The sequence below is a fragment of the Ammospiza nelsoni genome, chromosome 3 (assembly GCF_027579445.1).
Source record: "Ammospiza nelsoni isolate bAmmNel1 chromosome 3, bAmmNel1.pri, whole genome shotgun sequence".
NCBI lineage: Eukaryota > Metazoa > Chordata > Aves > Passeriformes > Passerellidae > Ammospiza > Ammospiza nelsoni.
This window is the reverse complement of record NC_080635.1, coordinates 21,599,086-21,615,834: the sequence shown is the minus strand read 5'-3', so window position 1 is coordinate 21,615,834 and position 16,749 is coordinate 21,599,086. Positions and strand designations below refer to the sequence as shown.

General features: G+C 36.8%; 1 protein-coding gene across 1 annotated transcript in view; it reads right to left on the bottom strand.

The window, feature by feature from the left end:
- The window catches only part of USH2A (usherin), a 372,326-nt gene that overhangs the window by 191,094 nt on the left and 164,483 nt on the right, over window positions 1–16,749 (bottom strand). The window lies entirely within an intron of this gene.

Genomic DNA, 16,749 nt, shown 5'->3' with positions numbered 1-16,749 from the left:
AGGATTCCCTCAAGTCATCATATTAAAGTAAAAGGTAGACAGAAAAATAATTCTGCATTTTTCGTGCTAAAACAGAACAAAGGAAGAAAACTAAAATAAAATCCCACATATCTGTTTTAAATCCATATACTCACTTTCCAAAAGAAAAAGGTGGAGCAGAGGGAGAGGAAGGATCAACCTGCCTTTTCATCTCTCTGACCTCAGAGGTAACACAAAAAAAACTAAATAATTTTCTAACCCACACATCAGCAAGAGAATTGTGAGCTGTAGTGACTATCATTAAAATCAATATTTGCATATCACTACAATTATTAGTTATGTGGGGTGGTTGGAATTTCCCACACTAACCAACTATAGTGGTTGGTACCCTCCAGTTTCTAATAACCACCTGCATAAGTCCTGAGAGCACAATCAATGCATGAGGCAGAAAGAATAAAGAATGACCCTGTTTGCATGCACAATAAGAACACTCACTTGCTTTGATCAAATTTAATGGGTAGTCATTGAAAGATAATATACAACACTACAGTGCCACTTTCAGCACAGAATTTGAGAGAAGTTACTAAAAAAAGTACAAAAACATAATTAGTACAGTCAAAAAAACCAAAACCAAAAACCCAACCAAAACTGAAGATATAACAAAACATGCTTTCCCATTTCATTGTCAGAATACATCCCAGGTCAAAAATAACAGAGTAGTAATAGCTGCAATATTTTATTTTATCTGTAACTATCTTAACATTCTTATTATATTCAGATTTACTGCAAAAGAGCCACACACTCTTCTTGTTCCCCTCTTCCTCCCTATTTCCATTCTCTCTGGTTTCAGGCAGCTCCTGTAAGGACCAGAAATGACAACGTCCTGTCTTGCTAAGCACTCATCTGACTTGGGCAAGGAATCTCATATGCTTTCTCAGGAAAATAATTGACACAATAGTTATCTCATTGCTATATTCAAAGGAAAATGACCCAACAAAATTGTAGCAAGGGATTGTTAGCAGCACAACAACAAAAACCTGCTGAGAGAGTTTCCAAATGAAAAACTTCCAAAGAATTCCAATCACCACGTCGTTTATGTAGGTACACTATACAAACACTTCAGCTCATTACTCATCCCCTTACTCTGTTTTTTCATCTTCTTTCTCACAATCTATTATATTAACTCATAGTAACTTAATATCTAATTAGAAGATAAACTCCTTGGGACTGTGAATCTTTACCACCAAATACAACCATGTCCCCTTCTGATTTCCACCAAAAAATCCCAAACATCTAATTTATATGCTAAGTGTCAAGATTGCACCATCAGGCCTGCTCCAACAGACATCACTAGCACTTCTCTGCCTTCCACCATTTCCTGAAAGCAAGCAACAACTCATATTCAACTTTTAGTACAGAATATTCTGCTCTCTTTATTTATAAAGCACCAATCACTTAATTATATTGACTCTCAAAGAGCCATCACTAATGTACAACTTTCTCTGGAAGGGTATTATACTAGTGCTGCAGCTTTTCATAGATTTGCAAACCCCACCCCACACTGCACTTACTTAAAAATATTTCAGGAAAAAAAATATGCCACAAATGAAGTACCCTTAGGTACTTCAGGCAACTCAATCAAGACAAAAAGTGCTCATGTACCAAATTGTGTAAATTAGCAATAGATGGCTTTCCACACGTGCAACTGGCCCTTTAACTGAAAAAAACATCTATCTTCCAAGACAGCAGCAAATTCTAACATATTAATTAATAACTAAGAATGCTTATGTGATTCGGTAATGTTGAGAGTGACAAAATTTAAATAATTTTGTGAAGTCATTAAACACAAGTGCAAGTCATAAAAAGCAACAAATAAACCCAGGATCACAAATAACTCTTTCCAGGAAGCACCATAAGCTGTTAGTCTGCACCAAGAACAACAGCAAAGACTTTGACATAATGGCACATGGACAAAATAACTTGGCTTCCAGCTGGCCAACAAATGCTGATGTGTTTTAGAAACTACTTGTTCAGCAGTAAATATCTCCAGTTTTCCAAATTACTTATAAAGGAATAAATTCTTTACTGAGAGAGTAGTGAGACACTGGAACTGGTTTTCCAGAGAAGTTGTGGACACCCCGATCCTGAAGCACTCAAAGGCCAGGCTGGACAGAGCTGTGAGCAACTTAGTCCAGTGAAAGGTGACCCTGTCCACAGCAGGTCCCTTCCAACCCAGGCTATTCTATGAAATTCTCATTCCTTTTGAGACTTAAGCACTTCAGAAGAATTCAGGGAACTTCCAGGTCCCATCTTGGGAAATAAAGAGCGTAGCACAAAACCATTTAACATATGGGAGCATGAAAACACAACAGTTATGTATTGGACTGTGTCGAAGAGTTCTATTCAAGAAGAAAAATCCTTTGGCACAAATGTGAAACAAAAGGATCTTTCATCATTTCAGTTTGCAATGATTTCAAGAAATTTCTAAAGATTTTACATGCTTGAAAATGGTTCCTCTTTTGGAAAAGGGACAGCTCCAAAGCGCATTAAGGCTTTTAAAGATAATTATGTTTTAACAGAAAAGATTATCAAGTTTATTTGCCTTCACGTTTAGTAACAGTGTCTCTCGGTTATGCTCTTACACCCTTAATTGTTACACAGTAAAACTTTTTGCCTTTGATTGTCCCAAAGTCTCATACTTCTTTGACTCAAAATTCATTCCTCAAGAGTTAGGTTTCATCCTGACCAATTCACAAGACCACATAAACATCCATTCCTGATTAACGGATTTCACTGTTCCTTTTTATTTTAGTAAAACTATTTTAATTTTAACCTTCCTTAGCTAGGTACACATTTTTTATTTACACATTATTCCTATGCCTATTATTCATATCTCATTGTAAAAGCTGGAGAGCAAGGATTACAATCTTGTATTGTAAAGCCACATCCCTGAGATAGCTACTGTGGAAACATTTTCCAGGCTCTTCTTACTCCCCAGTTAGGACACACTAGCTTGAAATCCCAAACGTGCTCAGCTGAGGAAAGCTCAAATCCTGTGGAATGTCCCACACCACATGGTTTAGAAAAAACAGAAAGGACACATTTGAGAAGAACATTTAAACTTCTCTTCAGACTTTAGCACTTCTACCTAAATTGCTTTGTGATTCAAAGGATGTGTCATGTCACTGACCACAGAAGAATCACCATACTCCTTGGAATCCTCGTTCCCATAACATCCCTGATATGTTTTCCTCTGACCCATCATCATTATTCACCATCAGAAAAATATGGAGGCATTTTGGAAGGTTTTTCAAAAGCTTCTCTTGCTGCCAAAATGACACAGAAACAGTCAGTCAATGCAAACATACAGCATCAAATGAACCTATTGAACTTCCAAGTTACTTCTTTGCTGACTAGAATTAAAACCATTCACTGTCTCCCTAGTTTACTTCAATTATAAAAGCTGGACAAAGAAAATGAGTTTGAAGGTCAGAGGGGGAAAAAACAGAAAGAAGACAAAGCATATTAATTTTTATCAGGCACGTAGAGAGAATTGTTGTCAATAACACTATTTTACTTTGATAGCCCTATTTTTCATTTCTTTAAACATAATAAGGAATGAAGATTTTAAAATTTAAATTAAAATTTCCATTCAATAATGCTTCCAATCCATTCACTGTATTTCTTATTCCACCTTAAATAGAGATGAGTTGCTAGTATAAATCATAAGAACCATAATGTCTCAGTCAATGTTTAGCCCAAAAAGTGAAAAAGGAAAAAAAGCGTGATTTGACCATTTTACCTCTCTATTACTTCAGCTTTATATTCACAACTGGAAAATATATTTGCAGTAGGCAAATACATTGCAAATTTGAAACTCAGATACCTGTGTCTATAAAAATGGAACTACTCTGGATTCACATTAGCATGACCAAAAACCCTTTGGCTCACCAGCAGAAGCACATCCTGTATTCCCAGGTAATTCCAATCTTGCTGCAGTGGGAGAAACAAAATTCAGATCTACCTAACATTTGGTGCTGAGATAATTGTATGAAGTGCCAGGCTGCCACTTTTAAAACCCACGGAAACGCACATGCAAACATGCCGCTGCGGCAAGTAAGATGTGGTTATATATGAATGCATGGTGAGAAACAGCAACTATTACTATCCATTTTGTATAAATCAATATTTCAGTCTCATCTGGAGCAGCATATATTACAGAGTGCAGGAATAAAGTCTGCGGGGCAAACAGCAGTGAGAGAGCGGAGACTTACAAACACTTTCTTAGGAAGAGGGGCTACAAAGAAACAACCTCAGAGAAGGAAACAAAGAAGACACACCAAAGAAGGGTATACAAGAGTAAGTGCTACATAGAAAAGCAATTAGGATGCTCTGTTCCCTTGAATTCCCTTTCAATAATAGAAGGGGGGTGGGTGGAGGAAGGGAAGAAAAAAGCTCTTGAAATAAATTCAGAAAGTGGAAATTTCAGAGACACTCACCCCACCTAAAATTGTGGCACAACGAGTACTGCTGACAAGATGATTCAAAGTTATCTTTATAAATCAAACTTGAGGGGAAAAACATTAAGTACCAATATAATATTTTTTAAATTACTTAGGTAAGCATCACTATAATTTGCAAATCGGTCCAACATTCCTGCAAGATTTCCATACTTCTCTTTCTGTATCTCAAACAACTTTGAACTCCTTAACACTGTATTTATTTTATGTAAGTTTTTTCTGCCAAGCAAAGAAAAAGAGGGATGGCATCAAAGAAATTAATTTCCAAAATAAATATTTTGACAAAACTTAGACAATTTTATTTGTGTCTTTTCCTTACTATAATTTAATATGCATACTGAATCACAAAATACCATTTTAATGCCAAAAAAATTGTCTTAATCAACAAAAGCCAATTCACTAAACAAGCAGAAGCTTGAGAAAGCACACTCAACACTAGAAATTGGAACCTAAACAATAAAACTACAACAAGGGCTCTTTGTCCTGCCATCAACTACAGGTTGATTAAATCAAGGATTTTTAGGTTGTGAGTTTTATTTAGCAACATCTGCATTTTACATACATGATGAGTAACTTTTGTCACCATTTTGTACAGACCCAGGCATGTGAGATAATTAGGGAACAATTCTCACCATCCAGGCAAGCTATCATGTGATTTAAGAGTTTCTGTAGAAGAGATAGTATCACCTTCCTAGGACCAGAACAGCTCTGTACTCCTGAATTATAGTCAGAGGATAAAGGAGTTTGCCAAAACATTACTGGAGTGCTGGAACAAGGATAGTGGGAGGACTCAGCTTCTGAGCACTGCTCCTAAACAAGACAATTTATAGCAAGTTAAATCTGTTGCAAGACTACAAAAGCTGAGCTAGTTTTCTGCTGACCACAAAATAAGCAGCACAGTAAAATACGCTGTATTTCTATCAGCTCTCCTCTCTCCTTACGAGAACAAGCAGACCAAGCTGCAGAGTCATTAATATGGTCAACATGTGGTTGTGCAAAATTATTTTGATTCCTTATTTTTTTGGTTTTGGGCTGTTTGGGGTTTGTTGTTGTTGTTGTTTTGGGGTTTTTATTTTGTTTCATTTAATTTCATATTTACATTCAAAACACACATGAAAAACAAAGGGGAAGAAAAGAAAAGCCCAAAGTTTTTTTCAACTTGACATGTTGCACTACCCAGTTATGGCATGTAGTGTCAGTAATGCCATCAGATAACATAACTGCCACAATCTGAAGTGATGCATTAAACTGGGATTACCAGAATAAATCATGTTTGTGGGTGCACAGATCACAGGTGGTGCAGTCAGCTGCTCTGTATTATGGCATATCTATAGGATGTGCAGATTAGGATATAATGTCCAGAAGCCTGCTCTCATTTGTGAAGTGCTTTGCAACCATAAGTCAGTAGTAAGGAGCCACAAAACAGTTATAATGGCATAAACCATCATCAGGGAAAAATACAAATCGATCAGTGCCAGCATTATAAAAGGAAGAGCTTGCATCTGTCCCCAGTCTCATAAATTCAGCGGCTGTTGCAGGTTTTTCCTCTGTCCCACATGGACTTTATTAACAACAGTAACTATCATAAATAATAATAATGCAGAGTAGTTTATTTCAAGATGAATGCTCTTCTTATTATCTGTTGATCCTATACCTTATTTCTTACATCATGTCTGTGCTCCTCCTGTTGATGGGAGAGGAGAGCTAGCTAAATTTATTGCTTGAAGTTTATGCCTTTTAATTGGCAACAGGGTGTTATGCCCAGAAAGTTGTCTATGTAGGCTCATTGAAATATCTGCATACCTTAACCAGCATGTTAAGCCCCTACAAAGGAGGCACAGAATTTACATTCTACTGTGTGCTATAAATAAGTAATAAGAACAGATTAGAATTATGCATTTACGCCTACTAGTGAGAGTGAGATGCATAATTCACTAGTGGCAAACCCTTAAGAGGCTTTCGTATTTCACCCCACCCCTCTCCCCGCTACAGTCTTGCCTGTGTAGAACCCACTACATTATTTAATTCTGCTGTTTCACAATTTTAATTTTTCAGGATAGGTTGTTTAGGTTTGTTTAGGTTTTATAATTACTACTTCTTTTTTGCAGGAGAACAACTGACACTATGTTAGTAGTCAGTGCTGGGTATATGCCCACATTATGCTACATTATTGGTATCATCTTATGAGTTTTCTTGTGAAACTCAGGGACACAACTAAGCTAACACACGACTTGCAACTGCAACTTCCCTATGCTTCCCTAGCATTGCCTGTTGGAGCAGGTCCAAAGCAGGGCCACCAAACTCATTAGTGGGATGGAGCACCTCATTTATGAGCAAGGGCTAAGAGAACTGAGATTGCTCAGCCTGAAAAGAGAAGGATTTGGAGTGATCTAATTGAAGACTTCCAGTACCTGAAGGAAGCCTGCAGAAAGACAGAGAGCACTGAGTGACAAGGGGGAATGGATTCAAACAGGAAAAGAACCAGTTTAGATTAGATTTTTACGAGGAAGTTCTTTATACTCTGAGGGTGGTTGAGGCACGAGAACAGGCTGCCCAGAGAAGCTGCTCCTCCCTGGGAGTGTTCAGGGCCAGGTTGGATGGGGCTCTGAGCAACCTGGTCTAGTGGAAGGTGTCCTGCCCACGGCAGGGGGCTCGAGCAAGATGATCTTAAAGGTCCCTTCCCACTCAGGCCATTCTATGATTCACAGCTGACATACTGCTGCTCCAGCAGGACCTCCTGGAGGAACAGACTCATCTCCATGTCGATTCACATCCCCAGCTTCTCTGCTGACACCTGAAAGCACCTGTTGTGACCACAATTTGTAAGATAGCACATGAAGGCCACAGATTTTGCCAAAATTGTGGCTTTTCCCCACAGCAGTTCTACCTCCAAAAACTCTGTTACCTGGTGACAAGGTGTAGAAACAAGGATCTATTTCAGTCTAGCTGCTTTACTGTTTTTTGGTTCTCTGGCTGTGGCACTACAATTTTGATTATTGTAACTCCCAAAGAAACATGACTAAGAACAGGCTCTTTGATGAAGAAGTTTCCTTGTAATTTCTCTCAGCTATTTTGAATCTAGACTATTTATCTACTTGGATTTTTCCTTTTTCCTGAATGCAAATATTTTAAATTATTTTCTAGCTCTATTTACCATTTGTTTATTTTGCCTTGATCTCTGCCACACAACTTCTTTTCATATTTAAGCCAAGACTTGTACCTCTTTTTCATGTAACACTTCTAATTTATTATTTTTTTTATCTATTCAGTGTATCTCACTTTGGTTTTAGTTTTACTTGACAAGCTTTCTCTGCAATTTTCTCTGCCTGTAAACATAGGAGAAAGACTTAAATTGCACATGTATTTTAATTCCCAGTACAATTTAACAGCTTAGGAATTGTTATGTGACATTGCCACAATGATATTAAATCCCAAGAGTCATACCTCTAAACATTCAAAACACATTAGTTGAAATGTTTAATCTAACATCCTTGAGCTGATGAAAAGGCTAGCATGCCAGCTCATGATATTTATAAATGCTTGTCAATTGGATTCAATTTTTGTTCCTTGATCAGAACAAAAATTACTAGCACTATTAAAATTAAGTGATCATAAATAGCTCCAAAGTTGAAGTTAATATGAAATTTAGCTTTCAAAAGGAAGCTATTGACATAGAGCATCAACATGGGTAACTTTTCATTATTGATAATTTCATTAATTTTCAGCATTTCTCCTAGAATAGACAGAAAATGTCACTTATGCATCCTTTGTGTGAACTCCCCCTGTCCAGCCAATGATCCTGCATAGGATCGTTGTCCTAATAAACCAGATTCTTTGATCACCTCTGAACAATCTTCCGTAGCCATAAACATATCCAGACAGGAAAAAAAAAAAAAAGATATCAAGAAATCAAGACATGCAGACTGTAGACATGACTTAGATGTATCTCTGTAATCATGGAACCCGGCTGTCCAAAGCAGCCAACACAGAAATAACAATGTTTATCACCCACCTTTCTATTCATCTTAGACCATAAGTCTAAGCCTTACTTAAAGCACACTAATCTGATCATCTTTTCACATGTTTAGCTTTATGTTCACTTGAATATTTTTTCCCACTAGTTAATTTCTTGGTAACCCATCGCTTTAATGTGTCTATTCATACAATAAAACCCATGGAAATGCAAGAAAGAAAAAGAGGAAAATCCCCAGCAGTTTTCAGAGCCCAACTACAATCTATGTAAAATGCTTCAATCAGAAATAAATCATCATAAAAGACATATTCCATGGAAGACTAGTGAAAAACATGATGGAGTTCAGTTCTGGCTAAAAAAGCTATTAAGCTTTATGTAAACAATTTAAGCAATCAGTGTAGAAGCCTAAGTTATATTGCTGGCAGTGGTAACGGGAAAGGAAGTATCCTAGAATGCCTCCCATGGTTTTGGGGATAAGATCCTTTCCTTTCATATGTTTCCATGTAACTTAAGAGGAGATTTTGAAAATACATGAATACTCCAATTGTACAAACCACCAAATATTTTTGAAATCAAACTTACATCCAACTATTTTATGGTCTGATAACACACAGTCTTATATCATTCACACGCAAGACAAGACTCATGCAAGATGAAAAACACTCAGAAAAGTCTGTACTTACATTAACTGGTGAAGTATTTTATAAATGGAAATTCTAAAAAAGTTTCTCAGACTTATTGAAAGTATAAGTCCAAAACACGTGCAAAAACCAAGGACTGTACTTTCCATAAATTTGTCTCCTTACAGCTATTTGTTTTTTTCAAAAAATGATGTGCTGGAAATATTTTGGTAATGGTAAATGACTCAATGCCCTCATTGTTACGGATTTAGTAAAAGCAAAGGAAAGGGGATATCCACCTAGAAGTTCTGCTGTGGTGTTACCTACCTGTATATTGTCATAATTTATCAATATTCCAAGGTTAAAGGAATGTTGGGATATACCAGGTATAGAGAGAAGGGTCTGTGTCTAGCACTAGCCAAAGAATACATGTACTGCTCTGTGGAATTATCACAGCTGATAAACCAACACACTTTGTAATGCAGAAGTATGGAATAAAATATCTATTTCAAATTAAATATTCATCAACTCTTTAGCAGTTTAGGAGACCAAATGTTCCTAAATTAATAAGGAGAACTATGAGTATCTTTTCCAGGGCATAAGGAAAAGCTCAGAGACTAGTTTCATTATGTAGCTGGAAATATCAAGAAGGCTGCCCCACTCTATCCAAGCCTATTAAATTATGGCTAAGTGAGGCGTGTCCTTATAAATGGATATGTAGAGATTCAAGCAGAAGCAGCAAGTTTGGGCTTAGTCCATCTGTGCAAGAGGTGTCATATCTTCATTTACCTGAGTCTAGCATTACCTGAAACTAAGCATAAATCATTTACCAAGTATCTCAGAATGATCCTGGCAAAACAAAACAAAAAAAATCTTTTAGAAAAGGGGAGCTGCTTTTCTTGATCTATCTATATATTTTTTATAATTGCAACACAAAACCGTGCACAGTTCCTGATGTTTTCTAAAGCACTTAATGAAATTGTGACTGAATGAAAACTTGCTTTAAACAATAAGCTTATGTGTCCATTTTATCAGAAAAATTAAAACCTGAATGAAAACCACCATTTTGTTTTACCAGATTCAGGCAAACCATAATTACCAGGCATACTGCTAAAATAAGATCCCACAAAAAGTACTTCAGGCTATGAGCACAACATGGCCAAGAAAGCATATCCTAGTTCTTGCAAATCTTAAAGACTTCTCATTATATTTAGTAACAAAGCTAGTCACCGTGAGACAACAGCTCACAAAGACAAACTATGACACTTGATGTGAAGCTCTCACTGACTAAAGACAAAATGCAGAGAAATAGATTACCCCTTCAGAAAAATCCAAGAGCAAAGCAGACAAGATTTGGCCAGTTTACCCAAGAGAGGCTCACACACACAACATTACAAGAACTTGATCTCAGAAAGTAGCAAAATAAGAATTTGCTATCTAACTGCAAAAAGGGTATCTTGGAGAAGACCTACACATCCACATGCCAGTGCAGAAAACCAACAAGACAATTATATGTGGACATTAAGAAGTAAGCTCTGCTGAAGGATTAAAAAAAAAAAAGAAAAAGGGCTGTAAGGCTGTAAATTCACATTTTAAAAATTGAACTCAACTTCATTTAAATGTGTCCTTCTCAGTAGACACTGTCTTCTGAAGATATCTTAGCATCTTTAAATCTGCTTACCAACCTGGATATTGAAGGAGAAAATACAGAACAAAAAGATTACAGATGCCTAATTCTGACAAATATTTTGAAGTAATATTACAGAAAAAAATAATCTGGGAGTTTTACATTTTTAGGGGCTTAATTTCTTATAATGGAATTTAGACAAGGCAGGAAATCAATCTTTTCTTCTCTTTGTTTAGAAAACAGAGCCCATAGCCAAAATAATTCTTATGTGCCAGAAGGGAAAGGATAGAATAAACACTCTCCCTGTTCTACAGCTATTAGCTCTGGAGAAGCTATTTTGCTCCAGTTCACTTTGGTACATGCAGAAGACTGGAAGGTCCCAATGAGTCTCATTTTATAATTTGTGTTGCATTTTAATTTTTAGAAAGTGGTACTCAAGTAACCTGAGAGCTCAGCAATTCCAGCAGGGTTAGCATGAGCTCTCTCCTGGCTTGCTGTGTTACCCAAATCTGATCAAAGGACAAGGACTCCAGAAGCTTGTCCAGCTGTGGTTTTATAATGACACCATTAGGTTTTGCTCTATAATCAAGGTCCCTAAAAGTCTGTGTAGCTTCAGGCTTAATATCTGCGACAAGGTTAACTGAAATCTGCAGCAAGGATAACTACTTTAGCAGATTGTATCAGCAGGAAATATTTAAACACTATTTAAAAGGATTTTAAATAAGCAGATTTTATTTAACACTGCACTAATGCACTGCAATACAAAATGATACAACAGAGCTGCTACAAATAAACATAATGCTTTTACCCTTCCCCTGCCTCCCTCCCCTCTAAATTCCCCAGATGTGTATTATTAAGTCCAACGAGTGCACCAGATCTCTCTATCTGAGTTTGAAATACCGGAACGCCAGGCTCAGACAGCCCATTTGCCCTTTGGTTTTGTGCCTGCTGAATCTGCATTCTGGGGCTGGGGAATTAATTACCACAGCACCGGTCACCGGCAATGTCAGTGTTGCCACTTCAGGTGTATCAAATGTGCCTCCTTACAGCCCTAGAACTTTCAGAGGAAGGCAGCTTCTCCTGTCAGGCTGGCATACCCTGCCCTCTAGTGCCAGGTGCACCTCTACATGTTCACTTAAATGCGTGGGACAGGGCCAAAATAAGGCCTGAAGCAGCAGGCATTCTTCATAAGCCATCCTGTATGACTTACCAGCTGCATATGTTGGCCTGGCACTGTTGCATAGTAGTACAAGACCCCAAAATAAGGGTGAGACACTGGGCCATGTCTCACTGGGTCATGTGCAAGATGTTTCAGATAACCAATTCTAACTGCAAAGAAGTGAAGACTGACTTTTATTGTTCACCATGGTGCTAAAGAAGTCTCTGTTTCACAAAAAAAAATGAGGAATTGTGACATTCAGGGTTATAATATCTATAAATCTAGCACTAATATTGTATTTGATAGCAAACAACTCTTTCAAAAACCTGTAGTGAAAGAACACACTGATTACATTTAGCAGTTATAAGAATTTCGCTGCCACCTGGAAGATGGAAAATAAACTCATACCAGAGAACTACAGAATTTCTCTATTGTTTGTCCTTTAAGGCAAAAGCTGCCTGTCATCCTTGAGCAGGACCTAAAACAAAGGAAGGCAAATCCTTAGGGTTAGAAACTGTTGTTCTTAAACATGGCTATAGCAGAAAATTGTGAAAAGTAACCAAAAGAATTCCCTAAAAATAAGATAAGGATTTTCTTCTGAGTGTTTCAGCCTCTTGCAGTGATACATCTTACTGCAATTATCTTCTACATGCTACTCTGTGGATTTTCTTGCTCAAATTGTTTCACTTAGCAATCAGTGCAATACTGATATTATTATTCTGCTTTTATTATCATGACTTCTAATTTAAAACAAGCAGTAGCGTTCCTGGGGTATGAAGGACCAAAAACTTTGCCAATTTTTCTGTAAAATGTAGTCATTTCACATGGCTGTGCATGATGTGTACTGTAATCACTACTGGTTTAGAGCAACATAAAATATACAGGTACTAATTTGGGATTCTCCCTTTTTTTTTTAAGTTCAAATATGTTAAGCCCTGATTGAACAGATGTCAAACATCTGTCTCTTCCTCACAATAAAACAAGGCTGCCATTATAACCTGGTTTTGTGAGATCAGCCTTTCCACATTCAGGTCAAATAACAATTTGAATAAGCTAAAACTTAGTTCATGCTCTCAGAAAAAAAAAAAATGTGAAGACAGCTCTTCCTCACCTTGTCCAAGGCTCTTCTTAATATTTTGCCCACAAACCTGGTACAAAGTACTCTGTCACATTTTTTTATAAACTCTTGGACATGCAATTTAGGATAACTCTGTACCCATTTAACTCATTTAAGGGTCTGCCCTTGTAACATAGGTGACATGATTTCTTTCCTGAAAAACTGGAAACACTTCTTGCAGTTTGGCAGAGAAAAATAAGTTTCATACAGCTGAGTCTTAATAAGAAAATCTTCCTTTTAAAGATTCATGATGAGAACCATTAGATTCTGCTAGGAAAATTATATGAACACAATTTGTTAACATTGTCAAGTACCTAGTGCTGCAGAAAATGCAGATATACATCCTCAATGCCAAGCTCAGAGCAAAGATAGATCCATACTGTTTGTCTTGTTTGTTTTCTAATGTACCCACAAAGTCATTTCCCTTTGTAAACATCTTAGACAATGAGCACCATTTCTCAGTCCATCAAATGTTCAGCTTTTAAGAACACAGGAACATGTTGCTCTAACCTTTTTTCTAAAGTTTTTTCACATCAGTTAGGTTCCTCATCCGCAAAAAAAAAACCAAACAAACAAACACACAAACAAAAAATAAACCCCCTGAAAAAAAACCCAAAAGAAACCCCAAAACCCTGAGCATTTGGGTCACATCTGATCATCTCTGCTTATGCTACAACATTCTGCATTTATTAGATCACCCTTCTGTTGGTGGTATTGGCACCACCAGCTCAGGCTGGTAGACAATAGTCTACTACTTTTCAGGATAAAACCCACCCTGTAGCCCTTTTAATCTAAGACAGGTAGAAAAATTCTGAGACTAAACAAAAGAGAAGACAGGAAGCGATACCTTGCATAAACTTTAAAATATCTTTAAAATAACTATTTTAAGAATTCTTCATGCTTCAAAGTAGAAGCTTTGGTTTTGGCGATGAGTGTTTGAATGAAAAGAATATTTTCCTGTTGCCAGGGAAAACCAGCTCAGATTTTCCTAAAATCAGAAGCCTTTTTAAGATCAATACATTAAGAGCTCTGAAGATAACCGTACAAGCTTCTCCAGCTCCTCACAGCTGCTAGTCATCTACAAAACAGTTAGGTCTGATGGTCTGGGGAGCAGAATCCTATTGCAACTACTCTTCTGAGCTGCAGATGATGGTCTTGGCTACAGGAGCTTCTGCATTCACACACAGAGCAACTGAAACCATAAATACAGGGGCATGGATTCACACTGCTCAAGTTCAACCCGTAATCTGGGACTATTTCCTCTGGGCTCATTCCTTGGAGAGATTAGACTTTCAGTGGAATATAGGATGTGAAATACAACCCAGATTGCATGAGCAAGTAGAACATACACCACATAAAGCAAATGCATAAAGGTGGGAAGCAGAAAAATCACAGGCAGACAGTTAATACAGGTGTTGTGGTAGAGGGGCTGGCTCATTTCAGTGTTTTATTACTCACAACACAGAAACCAAATTTGTCAATATGGGGGAAATATTTAAAGGCACTAATGGATGATGGATTCCTAATGGGTCTCCTTTTTCAATGTGGTAAAGTGTACATTTGCCACGTGTGCTTTTAAAGGGTTTCTTTTTTAATTACAGTTCAGCCCCTAGAGGAAACAAACACTTGAATTTCCATGAAAATCAATGAGTATTTCAAGCCCTCAACAACTGGCAAGATCAGAAATTAATTTAACAATATATTTGCTATTATGGTGTTGAGAAAACATATCCCTCCTCAAGTTATGGATTCATTAGCCTAAACTGATTGCAATTTCCATGGTCTAAAATGAAAGTCAGTGAAGTACTAATTTTTAAACAGAATTTATGTCTTCTTAAAAAGAAAGATTTAGAAAACCATCACATTTCCATAGATACAGCACTTCAAAAACACAGAAAGAATCTATGACTTTCTGGTATAGACTACTGGCCAGGAAGTAAATCATAGTTCCTAAATGAGGAAAATTATTTTGGTGAGTCAATAATTTTTAGATATCAGAGATAATGAACTTTGTCTCTCTGTCTAGGGTCAATAGTGTATTACGTTGTGGCTAATAAGACACCAAAATCACTGGCATAAATGCTGAAAACAAAAGGATAGTTATATGGGAAAACCCAAGACCTATATAACATAATACTCCAAAACCAAAAGCTACAACTTTTCACTGTAAAACTGTAGCCCTTGGGGAAATAAAAAAGAAGATCACGTTATACCTCTTTTAAATCTAGCCTATAAAATTGGAAAATCTTGGGCTCTGCAAGGAAGCAAAATCAGGTCAAATAAAGATATACGCAGATCTAAGCACGATCTTGAATAAACTCGATTCACAAGGACTGGGATTTCTAGTGACCCAAATCCCAGCCTGCGGGCTCACATTGCCACTTCTCCCTCAGGCAGAGGGAGAAATAGGCAGCTACAAAAAATGGACCCAAAGTAAACAGACTGATCTCCACACCACGTAGAAAAGAATGGGTCTTGTGGTGTACAGCTTACAGTAACACAATCTGATCCAGCCTTCTCGTTTGAATAAGTTAGGACTTTCTGCTTTCTTTAGATCTGTGTCTTAGGTTAATTGAAACCAAAGTCATTAAATGCTCAACAGGATCAATAAAAATTTCTAGTAAAAGATAAATAAATAATTTCTTCATAAAAGCAACAAGAGTTTGTTTAGAAAACTTATGAACCAAATGAGATCTCATCTGACTACTTCAGCTGAATGTATTCTAACATATCACTCAAGATTTAAGGTTAGAAGCCTTATGCTTTCTATATTTTTAAAGAAGCATTACAAAAGTCACTTGACCATAATTTCTATCAATAAGCATTCATTTTGGCTATAATTCAGACTGCAAGCAGACATGAATCTAAACCAACCAACCAACATCATGGTGAACTTTTCCTCAAATGTTTTACATCACCTGCCCATTTATAATCAGGTTGCAGATGAACATTTTGGTTAAATTATGGACCTATGATGAAATTTCAGTAATGATTTTAGTAAGATTGGAAGCACAACTATTTGCACTTCAAAAATTTTAAGAACAGTGCTATGATATGGCAATGAGAGATTAATGGAAATCTTGCAAAAAAAGATAAATGGCACTGCAAGAATACCAGAAAACTGGGGAGATGGGGGAGAAATTAATTGAACCTACACTTTTGATAAATATTTATTTTTTGCAGAAGAAAAATGCACACTAGTTTGAGCTGTCATTATGCTAACCTATATCCTATTTTTCATATTATTAGTAATACATAATGTGGTAGTTTATATTCAAAAATAAAACCAGAATGTATATACCTCATGTATTTATCCAGAAATACACTAAGGTTACTATGGTTACGAAAAATCCATTACCTTTGAATACAGAATGAAAAAGTTTGACTTAAAGTGTGCACTATTTATTATAGTGATCATCAACAGCCTTCAGGAGGTTCCCTAACTGGATTCATTTTTCAGTGTCAAAACTGACCCACCACACCGGTACCTTATGGCCTGTGCAAGGCAAAGAAATTTGAACTATATGAATTTTTAAATAAGTTTTATACTGACTCAAGATGCAGAAATGGCTTTGAATTTTAAGACCTTACATTAAAAAGAAAGTAGGGTCATGGTACTCTTTTCCCCCCACATTGTCCAATATGAAATCCTTTATTTTCTCTGGTACCTACCAAGATATACAAATTCTGATGGGTCCACAATAGAGCTTATGCTGTGGCATGGCATTTCTAGCTCCGTATTTTCTTTTTCGGT